At 44.5% G+C, this 19,097-nt stretch overlaps 1 protein-coding gene across 1 annotated transcript in view; it reads left to right on the top strand.

Moving 5' to 3' along the window:
• Positions 1-16,794: 16,794 nt before the first annotated feature.
• Positions 16,795-19,097, top strand: part of irf5 (interferon regulatory factor 5) — a 13,304-nt gene continuing 11,001 nt past the window's right edge. The window contains exon 1 of the mRNA XM_054625098.1: positions 16,795-16,869. The gene's annotated coding sequence lies outside the window, so the exon portion shown is untranslated. The remainder of the gene's footprint in view (positions 16,870-19,097) is intronic.

Below are 19,097 nucleotides of genomic sequence, written 5' to 3'. Positions count from 1 at the left end.
ATTCTATTTATTTCACTAGAACATTTGTATGAATGCCTCTCACATCATCATCAACATCATCATCATCATCTTCATCATGCCTACAGATTGTTTACAGAAATAAAACCTGATACGACCTCTGAGGTCTAACTGCTGGTTGATAATCAATAATGAATCAGAAACCGATCAGCACAACAACAAATAAAGAAGAAGTGCTGACACTAACAATTCACTTAACACCGATCAATCATTTCGTCTATGAAACATCATAACAGTGGAACACGTCTCGCTATAAACATCCAGTTCTCTGGGATCAAACATATTGATTATCAATATTCTTCCACTAACTGATGAATCAGCTCATCATTTCTCTCCACAGTAACCGTTCAAAAGAGTCAGAAAGAGATCATTACAACAGGTCTAGTTTCCATAAAGACATCGTACGATGAGGAAAGAGAAACTCATCGTGGTGATCCATGTTCTAAGTCTGGTGATATTTGTTCTCTCTCAGGTTCAGCTCGAGGTTCTTCCTCTTGTTGCATGTTTGTTCTCTTTAAATGGCGGAGTACGTTATAAACCTGCTCTTTAGGAAAAGAGTCAGGATGTGGTTTACAGATGGACCTAAGAAAAGGTGAACTAGTTTTACCAGGATTCTCTTTTCACCAGTTCCTTCGTTCTTTGATGCTGTAATACTCATTTTGGCCACAAGAGGCTGAAGTGCACCAGGACCCCATGTACTCTTAATATGACAAAAAACATTCATGTATTCATGTCTCTCCATCCACTCTGAACACAGGGAACATTTATTATGTGTTTGAAGGTTCTAGTTTTTATTCCTAAAGAAATGTTATACACCTGTTCCTGAAGTTATTGTAAAGAACCATAAGGAAACACAGCAGAGCTGCTCTTCATGAATCACAGTCTTAAACTGGAGGTACTTCCCGCTCTGTGATTGGTCCTCAGCCGGTCTCTGTCCTGGGGGGGCGGACATCTTTGTGGCGGTCCGAGAGAACAGTCCGATGGGTCAGCTCATCTCTAACCTCAGCATCACCTCAGAACCCGGAGCTAACAGCGTCCGCCTTTGTCTGACCGGAGACAACGCCGACTGGTTCTACCTGGAGGGTCGATCCATCCGACTGAACACCTCCGTCTCCAGAGTCCTGGACCGAGAGGTAAACCTGATCCGTTACCTGGAGTTCATCTCACCTGGATGACCGAGGGGAATATTTCAGTCCCACTGTGGGTTTGTGCCCTAGGTTCAGGGATCAGTGCTGATCGCAGAGCTCACCTGTTACGAGGATGATGTCATACAGGTGAGTCCTCCATCCAACACTAACAACAGCAGCCAACCATTGGTTCTATATAAAGTTGTGTTTGTTTCCTCAGAGTAAGTGCAGGATCCTGGTGGAGGTTCTGAACGAAAACGACAACAGTCCCAACTTTGTAAAGGAAACGATTCAACCGTTCACAATCAGTGAGGTAAAAAGAGTTCATCAAAGTCAACGGGTTCCACCCTTACAGAACACAGTCAACGGGTTCCACCCTTACAGAACACAGTCAACGGGTTCCACCTTTAGAGAACACAGTCAACGGGTTCCACCCTTACAGAACACAGTCAACGGGTTCCACCCTTACAGAACACAGTCAACGGGTTCCACCTTTAGAGAACAGTCAACGGGTTCCACCCTTACAGAACACAGTCAATGGGTTCCACCCTTACAGAACACAGTCAACGGGTTCCACCTTTAGAGAACACAGTCAACGGGTTCCACCCTTACAGAACACAGTCAATGGGTTCCACCCTTACATTACATTACATTACAGTCATTTAGCAGACGCTTTTATCCAAAGCGACTTACAGGAAGTGTATTCAACATAGGTATTCAAGAGAACTACTAGTCACCAGAAGTCATAAGTGCATCTCCTTTCTTAAACAAGCATCTCAAAGTATAAGCCAGAGCAAAAGTATAGTGCAGAGGCAGATTACTACGAAAACAATAATTGCAACAGACTAATCCGAATATAGTAAGTGCTACAAACTACTACGAATATGATAAGTGCAGTAAACAAATACAAATTCAATAAGTGCAGCGAACTGATACGAATACAGTAAGTGCAGCAACTAATACGAGTGCCATAAGTGCTACGAGGAAGGCTCCGGGTAGTACTTCCTGAAGAGGTGAGTTTTCAGCCTGCGCCTGAAGATGGGCAGCGACTCTGCTGTCCTGACGTCAGTGGGGAGTTCATTCCACCACTGAGGGGCCAGGACAGAAAAAGCTGTGACCGGGTGGATCGGCCGCAGGGACCTCTGAGCGACGGGGCAACCAGTCGCCCCGAGGCAGCAGAGAGGAGTGGTCGGGCAGGGGTGTAGGGCTTGACCAAGGCCTGGAGATAGGAAGGAGCTGTTCCTTTCACTGCCCTGTAGGCTAGCACCAGAGTCTTAAACTGGATGCGAGCTCTTACAGGGAGCCAGTGTAGAGAACGGAGAAGGGAAGTTGTGTGAGAGAACTTGGGGCGATTGAACACCAGACGTGCTGCAGCTTTCTGGACAAGCTCCAGAGGTCTGATGGCCGACGCCGGGGCTCCAGCAAGTAGTGAGTTGCAGTAGTCCAGGCGGGAGATGACCAGAGCCTGGATGAGCACCTGCGCCGTCTCCTCAGTGAGGAAGGGGCGAATCCTCCTGATGTTGTAGAGGAGGAGTCTGCAGGAGCGTGTGACCGATGCAATGTTTGCTGAGAACGACAGTTGGTCATCGAGGGTCACACCCAGATTCCTCACAGTCCGAGTTGGCGTCACCACGGCATCATCAATGGTGATGGACAGTCAACGGGTTCCACCTTTAGAGAACACAGTCAACGGGTTCCACCCTTACAGAACACAGTCAATGGGTTCCACCCTTACAGAACACAGTCAATGGGTTCCACCTTTAGAGAGCACAGTCAACGGGTTCCACCCTTACAGAACACAGTCAATGGGTTCCACCCTTACAGAACACAATCAATGGGTCCCACCCTTACAGAACACAGTCAACGGGTTCCACCTTTAGAGAACACAGTCAACGGGTTCCACCCTTACAGAACACAGTCAATGGGTTCCACCCTTACAGAACACAGTCAATGGGTTCCACCTTTAGAGAGCACAGTCAACGGGTTCCACCCTTACAGAACACAGTCAATGGGTTCCACCTTTAGAGAACACAGTCAACGGGTTCCACCTTTAGAGAACACAGTCAACGGGTTCCACCTTTAGAGAACACAGTCAATGGGTTCCACCTTTACAGAACACAGTCAAACTTAACCACAGACCCAGAGTCAGTAAATAGGGGTCATCAGAAGAAACTCACGTTTACCTCACACTGATTTTAATTATTGTTTAGAAATGAAAGTTTTAACCTGGTTCTTATCTGTAATTAAATTTAACCTGACACTTAAATATATTGAAGTTTGTTAAAGTGACACTTGTATTTAATAATGTTTGTTAACATGATAATTATATTTAGTAATGTTTGTTAACGTGGTACTTAGGGTTAGGGTTATATATTATGACGTTTGTTAACAGGATTGTTACCCATAATTCATTTTGTTTTGTGTGTTTGCAGCTGACAGCAGTGAACTCTGTTGTTTTCACTGTGAAGGCCGTCGATGCAGACGGAGACCTGATCAGTTACATCATTGATCAATCATCGGTAACACGTCCACATACTTCTATGTCCTGTGTCTGTCTGTGTGGACCCACCTGTCTCCTCTGTGTCTGTCTGTGTGGACCCACCTGTCTCCTCTGTGTCTGTCTGTGTGGACCCACCTGTCTCCTCTGTGTCTGTCTGTGTGGACCCACCTGTCTCCTCTGTGTCTGTCTGTGTGGACCCACCTGTCTCCTCTGTGTCTGTCTGTGTGGACCCACCTGTCTCCTCACCTGTCTCCTCACCTGTCTCCTCTGTGTCTGTCTGTGTGGACTCACCTGTGTCCTGCTACCTGCAGCCGGATCCAGAGTTCTTCAGGATCGATCTACCCAACAGTGGGAACATAGTTCTGAACAAACCTCTGGACTACGAGACCAGAACCCAGCTGCAGGTGATCATCTGGGCCCAGGTAACATGCTGACCAGGTGTTTACTGAAGGTGTAGTGGAGCGTCGTAGTCTGATGCTCGGGGCTCCCAGAGTTCAGGGTTAGTTAACTCAGAGTTTAGGGTTAGTTAATTCAGTGTTGAGCAGTTAGTTAACTCAGAGTTCAGGGTTAGTTAACTCAGAGTTCAGGGTTAGTTAACTCAGAGTTCAGGGGTTAGTTAACTCAGAGTTCAGTTCGTTAACTCAGATTTCAGAGTTTGTTAACTCAGAGTTCAGGGTTAGTTAACTCAGAGTTTGTTAACTCAGAGTTCAGGGTTAGTTAACTCAGAGTTAGTTAACTCAGAGTTCAGGGTTAGTTAACTCAGAGTTCAGAGTTTGTTTACTCAGAGTTCAGGGTTAGTTAACGCAGAGTTAGTTAATTCAGAGTTAGTTAACTCAGACTTTGTTAATGCTGCTTGTTGAAACAGGGCCCTGATGTCTTGTTTTGAAAATAAAACAGGAAGTGAACACTGTGGAGAAATCCAACACATCTGCTGTTCTGACTGTGAACATCGAGGACGGAGACGACCAGTATCCTCACTTCCTGCCCTGCACACCTGTCTCTCCAGGTGTTCCTGTCTGCATGAACCCCACCTACATCACCAACATAACACAGAAACACCAGGTAAACAAACAAACAAAACCAAGTAAACAAACAAACTAAACCAGGTAAACAAACAAACATCAGACAGAAACACCAGGTAAACAAACAAAACCAGGTAAACAAACAAAACCAGGTAGACAAACAAAACCAGGTAAACAAACAACACCATAAACCCGGGGGACCCCTACGGTTAGCAGATATATTTGTTTTCTGTTTACTTCCATTAATGTGTACTGTTAGCAGATATATTTGTTTACGTTTCAGGACACAGTTCTGGAGTTTTCTCCCGGTCCAATCAGAGCAGAGGATGGAGACAGAGGGATCAACACCTCTCTGGTCTTCAGCATCCTGTCAGGTCAGAGTTTAAACTCAACATTTAGATCATAGTCTACTTTATCAAACTATCTGAGTGTACAGCCTTTGTCATATTGAGTTTTGATAATTTGATAAATCATCAAATGTGTTATGTGTTACTTAAAAAGGAAAAAACTTGCTCTGAGTTTAATGCCTCTTCAAAGTGTTATTCTTGGGCTTTTGGGGAAGCCGAATGGTTGAGACACATTTGTAACGTGTCGTGTCATCACCGTTAAATGGATTATGGAAAAGCCTTTGCAAAATAAGTTTAAACCTAAAATGTATCGCGCTTTTTGTTGAGGGAACCATGACGATGCTAACTTCCTATTAGCCAACAAAAATACATTCTGTTGCAAACACTCTATCGCTGTCGAAGGAGCCGAGGAGTTCAGGGACCACACTGTTTATCTGTTAATCTGTGTGTCATTAGGTGGGGATCAGGGCAGGTTTGTGATCAACAACAGGACCGGTGAGATCCGGCTCACCAGAGCCATGACCGACCGTCGCCACGAGGCAAACTTCACTCTCAGCGTCATGGTAACGCTATTTCCTGTTTAGGTTTGATCTATAACAATCACTGGAGAACAGAAGGTCTGATCTACCTGTCCTGCAGGTGTGTCAGGAGGACGACCGGCTGAAGTACAGTGTGGTGTCGGTTCTGATCAGGGTTCTCAGTGAGAACACGTTCCCTCCGGTCTTCAACAGAACCACCTTTAAAGGTTTCATTGTCCAGAACTCAAGCCCCGCCTCCATCGTCACCACCTATGGGAACCAGGTGTTACAGATCCAGGCGTCGGACCGCGACTTCACTGACGTGAGAACACCTGCTTGTTTACCTGTTTCATTTCCTGTCTGACAGCAGATGAGTCATCTCTGCTGTCCAATCACAGGGCCTGAATCCAAACATCCACTACTCCATCCTTCCTCCATCTGGACTGTACCAAGTCACCAAGGGGGGGGTTCTGATCGCCAGGACGGATCAACTGCATGCCTTCGACAGACACATTCTACAGGTGAGTCTTCTTAAAGGTATCATATGGCACAATTTCCTAAAAAACAATGGACAGAATATTTACACTAATGGTTTTATTAATGTATTACTTAACTATTCCTCCAGCTATTAGACTGACCCTGTACTTTACAGAACAGTTCTGGACGATACTAATATACTAAGTTATTTATAAATATATAGACATATAAATAACTTAGTATGTTTCTATATGCAGGTTGTAGCCAGGGATGAAGAATCAGGAGAAGAAGCTTCAGCTTCAGTGGACATTGAAGTCCTGCAGAGAGGACAACCAGGTGAGGTAACTGTAGTGGTGCGTTCACTGACACTAACTCTCTCCTCTCTGTAGTCCGTCATCGTGCGTTCACTGACACTAACTCTCTCTCTACTCTCTTCAGTTCCTCGTGGTGCGTTCACTGACACTAACTCTCTCTCTACTCTCTTCAGTTCCTCGTGGTGCGTTCACAGACACTAACTCTCTCCTCACTGTAGTTCCTCATGGTGCGTTCACTGACACTAACACTCTCCTCTCTGTAGTTCCTCATGGTGCGTTCACAGACACTAACTCTCTCTCTCTTTCTGTAGTTCCTCGTGGTGCGTTCACTGACACTAACTCTCTCCTCCATGTAGTTCCTCGTGGTGCGTTCACTGACACTAACTCTCTCCTCTATGTAGTTCCTTGTAGTGCGTTCACTGACACTAACTCTCTCCTCACTGTAGTTCCTTGTGGTGCGTTCACTGACACTAACTCTCTCCTCACTGTAGTTCCTCGTGGTGCGTTCACTGACACTAACTCTCGCTCTCTCTCTGTAGTTCCTCGTGGTGCGTTCACTGACACTAACTCTCTCCTCACTGTAGTTCCTCGTGGTGCTTTCACTGACACTAACTCTCGCTCTCTCTCTGTAGTTCCTCGTGGTGCGTTCACTGACACCAACTCTCTCCTCACTGTAGTTCCTCGTGGTGCGTTCACTGACACTAACTCTCGCTCTCTCTCTGTAGTTCCTCGTGGTACGTTCACTGACACTAACTCTCTCCTCACTGTAGTTCCTCGTGGTGCTTTCACTGACATTAACTCTCGCTCTCTCTCTGTAGTTCCTCGTGGTGTGTTCACTGACACTAACTCTCGCTCTCTCTCTGTAGTTCCTCGTGGTGCGTTCACTGACACTAACTCTCTACTCTCTGTAGTTCCTCATGGTGCGTTCACTGACAACAACTCTCTCCTCTGTAGTTCCTCATGGTGCGTTCACAGACACTAACTCTCGCTCTCTCTCTGTAGTTCCTCGTGGTGCGTTCACTGACACTAACTCTCGCTCTCTCTCTGTAGTTCCTCGTGGTGCGTTCACTAACACTAACTCTCGCTCTCTCTCTGTAGTTCCTCATGGTGCGTTCCTCGTGGTGCGTTCACTGACACTAACTCTCTGTAGTTCCTCATGGTGCGTTCACTGACACTAACTCTCTGTAGTTCCTCGTGGTGCGTTCACTGACACTAACTCTCTGTAGTTCCTCATGGTGCGTTCACTGACAATAACTCTGTAGTTCCTCGTGGTGCGTTCACTGACACTAACTCTCTGTAGTTCCTCGTGGTGCGTTCACTGACACTAACTCTCTGTAGTTCCTCATGGTGCGTTCACTGACACTAACTCTCTGTAGTTCCTCGTGGTGCGTTCACTGACACTAACTCTCTCCTTCATGTAGTTCCTCGTGGTGCGTTCACTGACACTAACTCTCTGTAGTTCCTCATGGTGCGTTCACTGACACTAACTCTCTCCTCTCTGTAGTTCCTCGTGGTGCGTTCACTGACACTAACTCTCTGTAGTTCCTCGTGGTGCGTTCACTGACACTAACTCTCTGTAGTTCCTCATGGTGCGTTCACTGACACTAACTCTCTGTAGTTCCTCGTGGTGCGTTCACTGACACTAACTCTCTGTAGTTCCTCATGGTGCGTTCACAGACACTAACTCTCTGTAGTTCCTCATGGTGCGTTCACAGACACTAACTCTCTCCTCTCTGTAGTTCCTCGTGGTGCATTCACTGACACTAACTCTCTGTAGTTCCTCGTGGTGCGTTCACTGACACTAACTCTCTGTAGTTCCTCGTGGTGCGTTCACTGACACTAACTCTCTCCTTCATGTAGTTCCTCGTGGTGCGTTCATTGACACTAACTCTCTCCTCTGTGTAGTTCCTCATGGTGCCTTCACTGACACTAACTCTCTCCTTCATGTAGTTCCTCGTGGTGCGTTCACTGACACTAACTCTCTGTAGTTCCTCGTGGTGCGTTCACTGACACTAACTCTCTGTAGTTCCTCGTGGTGCGTTCACTGACACTAACTCTCTGTAGTTCCTCGTGGTGCGTTCACTGACACTAACTCTCTGTAGTTCCTCATGGTGCGTTCACTGACACTAACTCTCTGTAGTTCCTCATGGTGCGTTCACTGACACTAACTCTCTCCTTCATGTAGTTCCTCGTGGTGCGTTCACTGACACTAACTCTCTGTAGTTCCTCGTGGTGCGTTCACTGACACTAACTCTCTGTAGTTCCTCATGGTGCGTTCACTGACACTAACTCTCTGTAGTTCCTCGTGGTGCGTTCACTGACACTAACTCTCTGTAGTTCCTCGTGGTGCGTTCACTGACACTAACTCTCTGTAGTTCCTCGTGGTGCGTTCACTGACACTAACTCTCTCCTCTCTGTAGTTCCTCGTGGTGCGTTCACTGACACTAACTCTCTGTAGTTCCTCGTGGTGCGTTCACTGACACTAACTCTCTGTAGTTCCTCATGGTGCGTTCACTGACACTAACTCTCTGTAGTTCTTCGTGGTGCGTTCACTGACACTAACTCTCTGTAGTTCCTCATGGTGCGTTCACAGACACTAACTCTCTGTAGTTCCTCGTGGTGCGTTCACTGACACTAACTCTCTCCTCTCTGTAGTTCCTCATGGTGCCTTCACTGACACTAACTCTCTCCTCTCTGTAGTTCCTCGTGGTGCGTTCACTGACACTAACTCTGTAGTTCCTCATGGTGCGTTCACTGACACTAACTCTCTGTAGTTCCTCGTGGTGCGTTCACTGACACTAACTCTCTCCTTCATGTAGTTCCTCGTGGTGCGTTCACTGACACTAACTCTCTGTAGTTCCTCGTGGTGTGTTCACTGACACTAACTCTCTGTAGTTCCTCGTGGTGCGTTCACTGACACTAACTCTCTGTAGTTCCTCGTGGTGCGTTCACTGACACTAACTCTCTCCTTCATGTAGTTCCTCGTGGTGCGTTCATTGACACTAACTCTCTCCTCTGTGTAGTTCCTCATGGTGCGTTCACTGACACTAACTCTCTCCTTCATGTAGTTCCTCGTGGTGCGTTCACTGACACTAACTCTCTGTAGTTCCTCGTGGTGCGTTCACTGACACTAACTCTCTGTAGTTCCTCGTGGTGCGTTCACTGACACTAACTCTCTGTAGTTCCTCGTGGTGCGTTCACTGACACTAACTCTCTGTAGTTCCTCATGGTGCGTTCACTGACACTAACTCTCTGTAGTTCCTCGTGGTGCGTTCACTGACACTAACTCTCTCCTCTCTGTAGTTCCTCATGGTGCCTTCACTGACACTAACTCTCTCCTCTCTGTAGTTCCTCGTGGTGCGTTCACTGACACTAACTCTCTGTAGTTCCTCATGGTGCGTTCACTGACACTAACTCTCTGTAGTTCCTCGTGGTGCGTTCACTGACACTAACTCTCTCCTTCATGTAGTTCCTCGTGGTGCGTTCACTGACACTAACTCTCTGTAGTTCCTCGTGGTGCGTTCACTGACACTAACTCTCTGTAGTTCCTCATGGTGCGTTCATTGACACTAACTCTCTCCTCTCTGTAGTTCCTCGTGGTGCGTTCACTGACACCTACTCTCTGTAGTTCCTCATGGTGCGTTCACTGACACTAACTCTCTGTAGTTCCTCATGGTGCGTTCACTGACACTAACTCTCTCCTCTCTGTAGTTCCTTGTGGTGCGTTCACTGACACCTACTCTCTGTAGTTCCTCGTGGTGCGTTCACTGACACTAACTCTCTCCTTCATGTAGTTCCTCGTGGTGCGTTCACTGACACTAACTCTCTGTAGTTCCTCATGGTGCGTTCACTGACACTAACTCTCTCCTCTCTGTAGTTCCTCGTGGTGCGTTCACTGACACCTACTCTCTGTAGTTCCTCATGGTGCGTTCACTGACACTAACTCTTTGTAGTTCCTCGTGGTGCGTTCACTGACACTAACTCTCTGTAGTTCCTCGCGGTGCGTTCACTGACACTAACTCTCTGTAGTTCCTCATGGTGCGTTCACTGACACTAACTCTCTGTAGTTCCTCATGGTGCGTTCACTGACACTAACTCTCTCCTCTCTGTAGTTCCTCGTGGTGCGTTCACTGACACCTACTCTCTGTAGTTCCTCATGGTGCGTTCACTGACACTAACTCTCTGTAGTTCCTCATGGTGCGTTCACTGACACTAACTCTCTCCTTCATGTCAGACACTAACTCTCTGTAGTTCCTCATGGTGCGTTCACTGACACTAACTCTCTCCTCTCTGTAGTTCCTCGTGGTGCGTTCACTGACACCTACTCTCTGTAGTTCCTCATGGTGCGTTCACTGACACTAACTCTCTGTAGTTCCTCGTGGTGCGTTCACTGACACTAACTCTCTGTAGTTCCTCGCGGTGCGTTCACTGACACTAACTCTCTGTAGTTCCTCATGGTGCGTTCACTGACACTAACTCTCTGTAGTTCCTCGTGGTGCGTTCACTGACACTAACTCTCTGTAGTTCCTCATGGTGCGTTCACTGACACTAACTCTCTCCTCTCTGTAGTTCCTCGTGGTGCGTTCACGGAGCAGCAGATGTTTGGACATGTGGACAGCAGACTGGCCGTAGGAATCACAGCGATGGTTCTGCTGTTGTTTCTATCAGCTGTTCTGTTTCTGCTGCTTCGAACCGTGAAGAGAAGACGAGTACTGAGAAATCCTGACGAACACGAAGCTGTCTCGGTCGGAAAACATCCCCACGTGGTACGAGCTCAGCTCTTTATTTATGAATATTAATACCTTCATCACATCAACTTAAAGGTGATGATGTGCTCATTTTGATTCATTAATAATAAATAATAGTTGTTTGAATTCGTTATAAAAGCTCACTTCAGTCCATCTTAATATTCAGATTAAATGTTTCCTGAGGTGAGTTTGATGTCATGAATGTCAGTGGGAACTTCCAATGACGTGTTTCTGTTTAAGGCCTTCATCGTCTTTCACTGAAACTCTGATTCAGATGAAACAAAGAACAGAAAACATCTAGATATAATAGAATGTATGATTTTATGATGTTTCCTATTTAATTATTAGGAGCTCATGTTCAACCTCAGAATGATTTACATCAGCAATAAAAGATAAAATGATTAAACCATTAAAGCTAAAAAAGCCGTAAAAGTCCCTCGTGAAAGAGAAGAAACTCAACACAACAACTTTATTTAAATTTAATTTAAATAAAGTCGTTTACTTGGCTCTTATGAAGTAAAATTGATTTAAAATAAATACATTCAATTGAATATAAATGTAGAAAATGAATTTTAATTGATTTAAGACGAATACATTTAATAGTCTGTAAATGAAGAGACTTAACTGAAATAGATTTATCATAAATACATTTGAATTTAAACTGTTTTGGATTGACAGATGAGCTCCAGTCGACCTGAGACCTCAGTGGACGAACCGTCCTCCAGAACCAGAGCTTTCAGTCATGGACATCAGTCAGAAGGTTTCCAAGGCAGGAAGGGAGTCTACACGAGGAAACACTCTCTGCTTCCTCCTCCTTCATCATCTTCATCATCATCGTCATCATCAAACATCATCAAAGATCCTGCAGCAAGATTTCACTCTGATCTGTTTCCTGTCACAGAAACACAGAAACCCTCAGATCACATGATGTCAGAGACGGTCGACAGTCAGGTGATGACATCATAGCAGTGAAAACCGATGACAACATGAAAACCGACCAATCAGAGGAGACATTAAATGACAACATGAGAACAGACCAATCAGAGGAGACATTAAATGACAACATGAGAACAGACCAATCAGCGGAGACATTAAAGGACAACATGAGAGCCGACCAATCAGAGGAGAGATTAAAGGACAACATGAGAGCCGACCAATCAGAGGAGAGATTAAAGGACAACATGAGAGCCGACCAATCAGAGGAGAGATTAAAGGACAACATGAGAGCCGACCAATCAGAGGAGAGATTAAAGGACAACATGAGAGCCGACCAATCAGAGGAGACGTTAAAGGACTCCTAACAAGGACACATAAGAGGACACCCACATATCTCTGTAGCCAATCACAGAGCAGAAACAAATAAATCAGATTCATTTTGTTTGCTCTTTATTATTTTGTTGTCAATAACCCATTGACTCTGGTTTCTGAGCGTTTCCAGTAAGCACTGATTTATAACTTTATCTTCAGGTTTATTCATTTGACAACATTCAAAAGGCTTCATGCAGATAAATGTCTAAAATATGAGTGAATCAGATCATGTGACATCATTGAGATTCTGTTAATCTCTGATCAATAAGATAAGAGGATGTGAGGGTCTAAGGACAGAGGATGTGAGGGTCTAAGGACAGAGGAGGTGAGGGTCTAAGGACAGAGGATGTGAGGGTCTAAGGACAGAGGAGGTGAGGGTCTAAGGACAGAGGAGGTGAGGGTCTAAGGACAGAGGATGTGAGGGTGTAAGGACAGAGGAGGTGAGGGTCTAAGGACAGAGGATGTGAGGGTGTAAGGACAGAGGATGTGAGGGTCTAAGGACAGAGGATGTGAGGGTCTAAGGACAGAGGATGTGAGGGTCTAAGGACAGAGGAGGTGAGGGTCTAAGGACAGAGGATGTGAGGGTCTAAGGACAGAGGATGTGAGGGTCTAAGGACAGAGGAGGTGAGGGTGTAAGGACAGAGGATGTGAGGGTCTAAGGACAGAGGATGTGAGGGTCTAAGGACAGAGGAGGTGAGGGTCTAAGGACAGAGGAGGTGAGGGTCTAAGGACAGAGGATGTGAGGGTCTAAGGACAGAGGATGTGAGGGTCTAAGGACAGAGGATGTGAGGGTCTAAGGACAGAGGATGTGAGGGTCTAAGGACAGAGGATGTGAGGGTCTAAGGACAGAGGAGGTGAGGGTCTAAGGACAGAGGAGGTGAGGGTCTAAGGACAGAGGATGTGAGGGTCTAAGGACAGAGGAGGTGAGGGTCTAAGGACAGAGGATGTGAGGGTGTAAGGACAGAGGAGGTGAGGGTCTAAGGACAGAGGATGTGAGGGTCTAAGGACAGAGGAGGTGAGGGTCTAAGGACAGAGGAGGTGAGGGTCTAAGGACAGAGGATGTGAGGGTGTAAGGACAGAGGAGGTGAGGGTCTAAGGACAGAGGAGGTGAGGGTCTAAGGACAGAGGAGGTGAGGGTCTAAGGACAGAGGATGTGAGGGTGTAAGGACAGAGGAGGTGAGGGTGTAAGGACAGAGGAGGTGAGGGTCTAAGGACAGAGGATGTGAGGGTGTAAGGACAGAGGATGTGAGGGTGTAAGGACAGAGGAGGTGAGGGTCTAAGGACAGAGGATGTGAGGGTCTAAGGACAGAGGATGTGAGGGTCTAAGGACAGAGGATGTGAGGGTCTAAGGACAGAGGATGTGAGGGTGTAAGGACAGAGGATGTGAGGGTCTAAGGACAGAGGATGTGAGGGTGTAAGGACAGAGGATGTGAGGGTGTAAGGACAGAGGATGTGAGGGTGTAAGGACAGAGGATGTGAGGGTGTAAGGACAGAGGATGTGAGGGTCTAAGGACAGAGGATGTGAGGGTGTAAGGACAGAGGATGTGAGGGTGTAAGGACAGAGGATGTGAGGGTCTAAGGACAGAGGATGTGAGGGAAGGACAGAGGATGTCTCATGTGTACAGATTGTAAAGCCCTCTGAGGCAAATTTGTAATTTGTGATTCTGGGCTCTACAAAATAAACTGAATTGAATTGAATTGACTGATGAGAAGTCTCTTTCTCTACACTGACTGATGAGAAGTCTCTTTCTCTACACTGACTGATGAGAAGTCTCTTTCTCTACACTGACTGATGAGAAGTCTCTTTCTCTACACTGACTGATGAGAAGTCTCTTTCTTCACACTGAATGATGAGAAGTCTCTTTCTTTACACTGACTGATGAGAAGTCTCTTTCTTCACACTGACTGATGAGAAGTCTCTTTCTTTACATTGAATGATGAGAAGTCTCTTTCTTCACACTGACTGATGAGAAGTCTCTTTCTTTACATTGAATGATGAGAAGTCTCTTTCTTTACACTGACTGATGATAAGTCTCTTTCTTCACACTGAATGATGAGAAGTCTCTTTCTTTACATTGAATGATGAGAAGTCTGTTTCTCTACACTGACTGATGAGAAGTCTCTTTCTTCACACTGACTGATGAGAAGTCTCTTTCTTCACACTGACTGATGAGAAGTCTCTTTCTTCACACTGACTGATGAGAAGTCTCTTTCTTTACATTGAATGATGAGAAGTCTCTTTCTCTACATTGAATGATGAGAAGTCTCTTTCTTCACACTGACTGATGAGAAGTCTCTTTCTTCACACTGACTGATGAGAAGTCTCTTTCTTTACATTGAATGATGAGAAGTCTCTTTCTTCACACTGACTGATGAGAAGTCTCTTTCTCTACACTGACTGATGAGAAGTCTCTTTCTTTACATTGAATGATGAGAAGTCTCTTTCTTCACACTGACTGATGAGAAGTCTCTTTCTCTACACTGACTGATGAGAAGTCTCTTTCTTTACATTGAATGATGAGAAGTCTCTTTCTTCACACTGACTGATGAGAAGTCTCTTTCTTCACACTGACTGATGAGAAGTCTCTTTCTTCACACTGACTGATGAGAAGTCTCTTTCTTTACATTGAATGATGAGAAGTCTCTTTCTTCACACTGACTGATGAGAAGTCTCTTTCTTCACACTGACTGATGAGAAGTCTCCTTCTTTACACAACATTATGTCTGGTATCCAGCCTTCATCATAACTGAACTCATGACCTGCTGTTTCACCGTGTGAGGTGATTCTAAAAGGAACCGATCAGCATCGAACACCCGACACATTCTGATTCTGTTTTGGTAAAAGAAATGTAACTAATAACCTGAAATTCACAACAAACACAGCCTGTTTTAAATATGAGGTTTGTTATTAAAACAACAACAAACAAACATTATGAAACAGTTTAAATATGATGTTTATTATTAAAGTGCTGAAACAAATACAAACAGCACAAAGCGTATTCTATCAAAACAAAGGTCTCTTAAGAAATGTAAAGTTAGTTGCTTTTATTTAGTTAGGCTTGTTTTTTTATGATGCAGAGATTATTTAGATGATAAAGATTATCAGTTTCCTGAAAATGAAACAAACATTAGTTTCAGTGTTGAGCGGAAGGAAGGGAGGAACCTGAAGAACTTCAAAACTGTCAAAACACCTGCAACACTCCGGAAACTACCGGAAACACCTTCACAATAAAACACTGGGACTCATTCTGTACACGATCCACTGATGAACTTTATTTTGATTAAATGTTCTATTTAAAACACAGTAAAAACTACAATCTGTAACAACAGAAATACATCAAATTATTGATCAAGAGCTGATTTAAAAACATCAAATTATTGATCAAGAGCTGATTTCTTCTAAAGTTAAAATGAAGTATGCAAGTAGCCTCCCGACGTTTTACTGCAGTATGTTCTACCTCTATATGTGTGTATCTAGTAGTACTGGTCGTAGTAGAAGCAGTATTCTTTATTTGATGTTATATTTAAGCATATATGTGTGTATCTAGTAGTACTGGTCGTAGTATAGCAGTAGTATAGCAGTAGAAGTAGTATTCTTTATTTGTTGTCAGACTTCATTGTATTTCAGTGACTGGAGCTTATATTTTATCTCTGACTGGAGCTTTTATTTTGTCTCTGACAGGAAGCAGTACTCTTTATTTGGGGGCTTTTATTTTGTCTCTGACAGGAAGTAGTACTCTTTATTTGGGGCTTTTATTTTGTCTCTGACAGGAAGCAGTACTCTGGATTTGGGGCTTTTATTTTGTCTCTGACAGGAAGCAGTACTCTTTATTTGGGGCTTTTATTTTGTCTCTGACAGGAAGCAGTACTCTGTATTTGGGGCTTTTATTTTGTCTCTGACAGGAAGCAGTACTCTGTATTTGGGGCTTTTATTTTGTCTCTGACAGGAAGCAGTACTCTTTATTTGGGGCTTTTATTTTGTCTCTGACAGGAAGCAGTACTCTGTATTTGGGGCTTTTATTTTGTCTCTGACAGGAAGCAGTACTCTGTATTTGGGGCTTTTATTTTGTCTCTGACAGGAAGCAGTACTCTGTATTTGGGGCTTTTATTTTGTCTCTGACAGGAAGCAGTACTCTGTATTTGGGGCTTTTATTTTGTCTCTGACAGGAAGCAGTACTCTTTATTTGGGGCTTTTATTTTGTCTCTGACAGGAAGCAGTACTCTGTATTTGGGGCTTTTATTTTGTCTCTGACAGGAAGCAGTACTCTGTATTTGGGGCTTTTATTTTGTCTCTGACAGGAAGCAGTACTCTGTATTTGGGGCCATTTTGTCTCTGACAGGAACAGGACTCGGGAACAGGACTTCAGTTCCTGATCAACGACCAGGAACAGGAGGGACCAGGACCAGGACAGGACCGGGAACAGGACCAGGACCAGGACCAGGACCAGGACCAGGACCAGGACCAGGACCAGGACCGGGACCAGGACCGGGTGAGTCCAGTTACACTCACTACTCACACGACTACGTACACCCACACACGCGTCCGCCGGATAGAGGAGCCGGTTCATCCCCCGGAGACGTTGAGCGTGTTTCTGCTTTACCACGTCAGGTAGACCTCTGGACCCGGTCCCCTCTGGACCCGGTCCCTCTGGACCCGGTCCCCTCTGGACCCGACCGGACCCGGTCCCCTCTGGACCCGGTCCCCTCTGGACCCGACCGGACCCGGTCCCCTCTGGACCCGGTCCCCTCTGGTCCCTTCTGGTCTCGTGACTCAACGACTTCACAAAACTTTTAAGGAACAAAAACACAGAAATCAGAGGAACGTTCCTTTAGTTCCTTTAGTTCCTGTTGTTCCTTTAGTTCCTGTTGTTCCTTTAGTTCCTGTTGTTCCTGTTGTTCCTTTAGTTCCTTCAGTTCCTTTAGTTCCTTTAGTTCCTTTAGTTCCTGTTGTTCCTGTTGTTCCTTTAGTTCCTGTTGTTCCTGTTGTTCCTGTTGTTCCTTTAGTTCCTGTTGTTCCTTTAGTTCCTTTAGTTCCTTTAGTTCCTGTTGTTCCTTTAGTTCCTTTAGTTCCTGTTGTTCCTTTAGTTCCTGTTGTTCCTTTAGTTCCTGTTGTTCCTTTAGTTCCTTTAGTTCCTGTTGTTCCTTTAGTTCCTTTAGTTCCTGTTGTTCCTTTAGTTCCTTTAGTTCCTTTAGTTCCTGTTGTTCCTTTAGTTCCTTTAGTTCCTGTTGTTCCTGTTGTTCCTTTAGTTCCTTTAGTTCCTGTTGTTCCTTTAGTTCCTGTTGTTCCTTTAGTTCCTGTTGTTCCTGTTGTTCCTTTAGTTCCTGTTGTTCCTTTAGTTCCTTTAGTTCCTTTAGTTCCTTTGTTGTTCCTTTGTTCCTTTAGTTCCTGTTGTTCCTTTAGTTCCTTTAGTTCCTTTAGTTCCTGTTGTTCCTTTAGTTCCTTTAGTTCCTGTTGTTCCTTTAGTTCCTTTAGTTCCTTTAGTTCCTTTAGTTCCTGTTGTTCCTTTAGTTCCTGTTGTTCCTTTAGTTCCTGTTGTTCCTTTAGTTCCTTTAGTTCCTGTTGTTCCTTTAGTTCCTTTAGTTCCTTTAGTTCCTGTTGTTCCTTTAGTTCCTTTAGTTCCTGTTGTTCCTGTTGTTCCTTTAGTTCCTGTTGTTCCTTTAGTTCCTTCCTTTAGTTCCTTTAGTTCCTTTAGTTCCTTTAGTTCCTGTTCCTTTAGTTCCTTTAGTTCCTTTAGTTCCTTTAGTTCCTGTTGTTCCTTTAGTTCCTTTGTTCCTTTGTTCCTGTTGTTCCTTTAGTTCCTGTTGTTCCTTTAGTTCCTTTAGTTCTTTAGTTCCTTTAGTTCCTTTAGTTCCTTTAGTTCCTGTTGTTCCTTTAGTTCCTTTAGTTCCTGTTGTTCCTTTAGTTCCTTTAGTTCCTGTTGTTCCTTTAGTTCCTTTAGTTCCTGTTGTTCCTTTAGTTCCTTTAGTTCCTTTGTTCCTTTAGTTCCTTTAGTTCCTTTAGTTCCTTTAGTTCCTTTGTTCCTTTAGTTCCTTTAGTTCCTTTAGTTCCTTTAGTTCCTTTAGTTCCTTTAGTTCCTGTTGTTCCTTTAGTTCCTGTTGTTCCTTTAGTTCCTGTTGTTCCTTTAGTTCCTTTAGTTCCTGTTTGTTCCTTTAGTTCCTTTTTGTTCCTTTGTTCCTGTTGTTCCTGTTGTTCCTTTGTTCCTTTGTTCCTTTAGTTCCTTTAGTTCCTTTAGTTCCTGTTGTTCCTTTAGTTCCTTTAGTTCCTGTTGTTCCTTCAGTTCCTTTAGTTCCTGTTGTTCCTTTAGTTCCTGTTGTTCCTTTAGTTCCTGTTAGTTCCTTTAGTTCCTTTAGTTCCTTTGTTCCTTTAGTTCCTTTAGTTCCTTTAGTTCCTTTAGTTCCTTTAGTTCCTTTAGTTCCTTTAGTTCCTGTTAGTTCCTTTAGTTCCTTTGTTCCTTTGTTCCTTTAGTTCCTTTTGTTCCTTTAGTTCCTGTTGTTCCTTTAGTTCCTGTTGTTCCTGTTGTTCCTTTAGTTCCTTCAGTTCCTTTAGTTCCTTTAGTTCCTGTTGTTCCTTTAGTTCCTTTAGTTCCTGTTGTTCCTGTTGTTCCTGTTGTTCCTTTAGTTCCTGTTGTTCCTGTTGTTCCTTTAGTTCCTTTAGTTCCTGTTGTTCCTTTAGTTCCTTTAGTTCCTTTGTTCCTTTGTTCCTTTGTTCCTTTGTTCC

Source organism: Anoplopoma fimbria, chromosome 23 (genome assembly GCF_027596085.1).
Source record: "Anoplopoma fimbria isolate UVic2021 breed Golden Eagle Sablefish chromosome 23, Afim_UVic_2022, whole genome shotgun sequence".
NCBI classification, from domain to species: Eukaryota; Metazoa; Chordata; class Actinopteri; order Perciformes; family Anoplopomatidae; genus Anoplopoma; species Anoplopoma fimbria.
The sequence above is the reverse complement of the archived record's forward strand: the minus strand, read 5'-3'. Positions and strand labels throughout refer to the sequence as shown.